Here is a 5,150-nt window from a genome sequence, read left to right on the forward strand (position 1 = left end):
TATCTTAATACGCCTTAATTCTATATTATATATTAGATTCATCGATCAGTTATTCGATAAATCTAAAAAATTAACTTTTACTTATATTCGTAGAAAAAACCAAACTATTATTTTATAGTTGTTTTTATAATATTAATATTCACTAAAAAATTTATAATTTATAATTTGAATATAAAAAAATCGAATCAAATTAAATTGAATAAAATTGAATCTGATCAAATTAGATTTTTTTATTTATCATTCAAAATTGAACCGAACCGTAAATAAAATTGTCTCAAGACCGATTCAAACCAAAATGCTGAGATTCTATGTTTGTTTTAGAATCTAGGAATATTTTTTTATAATGTTTTATACATATGAAATATATATATATATATATATATATATATATATATATATATGCACACGACAATATAGCTTACGTATTGGAATCTGGACAACAACATTAACTAACTACAACAAATAAAACATGACCATCCCACACTGATATGCCGGGTGTGCAACGGCATTGCATCTCAAAAAGTCAAGGACATCCTACATCTATATATTGATTGAAAACTTTCATTACAACAATATTAACTAACTAATATGGCTTTCACAGTTTCACATATTTTCCTTCTACTCATCTTTTTATTTTCCTTCCAATATTGTTCATGTTATTTAACATCATTGAAAAAAGGTTCATCTCTATCAGTAGAGAAACATGAAGAAGATGTTATTGTCTCTTCAAATGGAATATTCTCTGCTGGTTTCTATCAAATTGGTGAAAATGCATTTTCCTTCGCCATATGGTTCACAGAGCTGCAGAATCACAGTCATGACCCAGCCAATATTGTTTGGATGGCAAATCGTGAACAACCTGTGAAAGGTAATCTTCAAATTTATGCAAACTTTAGTATTTTACAATTGCTTTATACAAGAGTAATGAAATGAAAAAAAGTTTAAAAGAACTAGATTATTTCAGAACCTTTGGAGCATAATTCTTCAACACTTAACCAGTGTGATTCGGTTCAAGTGGTTTATGAATTTTACCTAATGATGAATATTGTTCCGAAAACCCAAGTTGTTTTTTGGTTTACAATGGAGCAGAGGATCAAACACACAACTTCATGCATACTACTAGGGGCGTCTCGGAGTTTTAGGAGACTCTGTGCAAAATTTAAAAGTGACCCCTTAATAAAAAAAATATAATTTTTTTTTTAAAAAATTATCGATTTAAATTGTATATAATATAAAAAAAAAATTATTTTTATTCTTGTAATCATATAAATTATCAATATTAAACCAATTGCATTAAATCAAATAGAACAAGAAATACAAAATAATTATCTTTGTATATAACGTCAAAAAGGAACATCTTAATCTAAGATTAAATTTTATGCAAAGATTAAAATGGACTAGAACTATATTTCCGAGTATAGATAACTAATCTATTGATACTCATATGATATTTTATGAAAATTAATAATATATAACTATTATTTTCGGACCTAAAATTTAACCTATTAATATACATCTGATATTTTATGGGTATAAATAATATATAAGTAATATTATAGGACCTCAAAATTTTGAGTTGAGACCCTCAAAATTTTGAGGCCCGATGCCGTCGCACTTCCCGCACATATGTGCAGTCCGGCTCTGCATACTACCCAAATCCCTCACCACTAACCAAACCTAGTGGCTTGAAAAACCCGAGTTTAAATTATAGGTGGAAGGAACAATTTATATTAGAGATATAGATAGATATAGGATATGTGTTAGTTGGTTATAGTTGGTTATATAAAAGCTTAGTGTAATCATTCTCAGTCACTTTTGGCATCCTTGAAAGTAGAGAGAAAATAGAGAAGAATAATTTGTATCGATCAAGATGAATTTGATACAAAATGTAAAAAGTGACTGAAAATGATCACACCAAGTTTTTATATAGGCTAACTAACTAGTAACCAACTAACACATAATCTATATCTATCTATATCTCTAATAATTCACTTACAAGAATATTATTGTTTACAAGAATACCAAGTCTTATGATGTGCAATAAGACTTTATTTTTAATTGCATGCTCAAGGATAATTTCATCATCTACTCTAATTTCTTCATCCTCTTCTTTTGATTTTCAACAGGTAAGCACTCAAAGCTTTTCCTCTTAAACACAGGTAACATCCTCTTGCTTGATGCGGATCAACACACTTGGTCTTCAAACACAGCATCAAATGCACCATTAGAGTTGTATCTTAAAGAAGATGGTAATCTTGTGTTACGCGAGCTTCACGGAACTACCATCTTGTGGCAAAGCTTTGATTTTCCAACAAATACTCTCCTTCCTAATCAACCTCTCACCAGATACACAAATCTTGTTTCTTCAAGAAGCCAGGGTAATCATTCTTCTGGCTTTTATAAGTTGTTCTTTGATGATAACAATGTTCTTCGTCTCGATTATGATGGTCCTGATGTTTCCAGTACATATTGGCCTCCATCTTGGTTATTACCCTGGCAAGCTGGAAGGTCCAATTACAATAGTACTAGAATTGCATTGTTGGATTCTCTTGGAAAGTTTATTTCATCTGATAATTACATTTTTTCCACATATGATTATGGAATCAATATGCAAAGAAGACTAACCATGGATTTTGATGGTAATGTTCGAGTTTACAGTCGAAAAAACGTATCAGATAATTGGCACGTTTCATGGCAAGTCATATCTGATACTTGCATCATTCATGGAATTTGTGGTGCAAATAGCACTTGCAGCTATGATCCTAAAAAGGGTAAGAAATGCTCTTGCTTGCCCGGATACAAAGTGAAGAACCATAGTGATTGGTTTTATGGTTGTGAACCTATGTTTCATTTTACTTGCAATAGAAGTGAATCTACCTTTTTAAAATTAAAAGGTTTTGAGTTCTACGGATATGACAATAATTTTGTTTATAATATTACCTACAAAAGTTGTGAGAATTTATGTTTACAAGATTGTAACTGTATAGCATTTCAATACACATATCCAGAGGGCAACAACCGCTTCCAATGCTATACAAAGCTACAATTGATGAATGGGAGGTATTCGCCGAGTTTTCAAGGAATAACTTACATAAGAATTCCAAAAGGTAATAACTTCTCTAAAGAAGTGTCTTTGATCAATGTAAAAAATGATGGTGTTTGTAATTCAGTGCAACTTAAAAGAGACTATGCCATAAAACAACCAAGTAGTAGGGTGATGTTTTTTCTGAGGATTTCAATTACGGTTGGTGGTTTAGAATTTGTTTGCTTTTTTTTTGTTTTTGTTTTTTTAAATAAGACCAACAAAAAGTCTAATGCAAATCAACAAAACCATTGTCATGAATTATTGGGATTTAGAAGATATAGTTATTCTGAGTTGAAGGTAGCAACAAAGAATTTCAGTAATGAGATTGGGAGAGGTGGAGGAGGAGTTGTATATAGAGCTACATTGCCAAATCAAAGACATGCAGCAGTAAAGAGATTGAATGAAGCTAAACAAGGAGAAGGAGAGTTTCTCGCCGAAGTAAACATCATTGGAAGGCTTAATCATATGAACTTGATTGAAATGTGGGGTTATTGTGTTGAAGGTAAGCACAAACTCTTGGTATATGAGTACATGGAAAATGGTTCCTTAGCCGAAACTCTTTCGTCTAAAACTAATATCCTTGATTGGAGTAAAAGGTATGATATTGCTTTAGGAATTGCTAGAGTTTTAGCTTATCTACATGAAGAATGCTTGGAGTGGATTTTACATTGTGATATAAAGCCACAAAATATACTTCTTGATTCTAACTTTCAACCCAAGTTAGCAGATTTTGGATTGTCTAAGCTGAAAAATAGAAACAATCTGAATAATAATTCAGAATTCTCAATGATTAGAGGAACAAGAGGATATATGGCCCCTGAATGGATTTTCAATTTACCAATAACGTATAAAGTGGATGTTTATAGTTATGGGGTTGTTTTGTTGGAGATGATAACTGGAAAGAGTTCAAGAATGATGAATATAGAAGGAGATTATGGAGAAGTGGCATATAATGGAAGATTGATAACTTGGGTAAGAGAGAAAAAGAGGAGTGCATGTTGGGTGGAAGAAATTATAGATCCTTCAATGGTGAATAATTGTGATTTAAGTAAGATGCAAATTTTGGCTAGAGTTGCTTTAGATTGTGTTGTGGAAGATAGAGATATTAGACCAACTATACGAGTCAAGTGGTTGAGATGCTTCAAAGCCATGACGAAGATGTTGAGTAATATTCATTATGGTTCTATTCACTTTTTAGATTCATTAAAAAATCGATGTATTTGCTCAATAATATAGATTAGATACATCAGTTTTTCCATTAATTTAAAAAGTTAATTTTTACTTATAATGACAGAAAGCAATATTACATAATTACCTAATTATGTTATATTTTTTTCGACAATCTATAAGTTTTTTTAAAAAAAACTGTTACCGTTTTTAGCTTATAAACTATAAATTAGCTTATTGACCTTTGTAAACAGAGCCTAAAGGAATTTTGTCTCCTTCACAACTCCAAACAGTGTTTCTAATTGCCTCTTAAAAAATGCTTAGTTAAATAGAAATGTTGAAGTTGATGAATGTTCACAAGAGTACATCCCTCTTTAAACAACTTGATAGCAATCATAAAATCAAATTGAACTTTTAATTTTGTAGAATCTATGTTAGAAGCAAGGTTATCAAAACAGGACCGGACCGGCCGGTCGGACCGGTCGGACTGTGAATCAATCAGTGAATCGACCGGGCAGTTCAAGCAGTTTTGCAGAATTTTTTTTTTTAAAAGAAAAAAAGGGCAAAACAACGTCATTTTAACTTCTTTTTTTTTAAAAAAAATCTGAAACAAAATAACGACGTCGTAGGAATAGAAATTTTTTTTGTTTTTCATCTATTTTTCATTTGGTTTGAATTATAAATTTTATTTTATTTTGACTTGTGATATTTTATCTTTTTAATGTGTGAAATTATGAAATATTGAGCAATTATTCATATATTTTTATTTATATATTAATTAAAATATATATATTTAATTAAAAACGGTTCGACCCCGATTGAACCCGGTCCGACCAATTGAACCTTGAACCGGTGAGCTAGCCGGTTCGATGACCGGTCCGGTTCTGAAAACCTTGGT

The 5,150-nt window shown here is 30.9% G+C and overlaps 1 pseudogene; it reads left to right on the forward strand.

The window, feature by feature from the left end:
• Positions 1–433: 433 nt before the first annotated feature.
• On the forward strand, positions 434–4,254 carry LOC123888051 (annotated as a pseudogene).
• The last annotated feature ends 896 nt before the right edge of the window (positions 4,255–5,150 follow it).

This window comes from Trifolium pratense, linkage group LG6 (genome assembly GCF_020283565.1).
Source record: "Trifolium pratense cultivar HEN17-A07 linkage group LG6, ARS_RC_1.1, whole genome shotgun sequence".
Classification (NCBI taxonomy): Eukaryota; Viridiplantae; Streptophyta; class Magnoliopsida; order Fabales; family Fabaceae; genus Trifolium; species Trifolium pratense.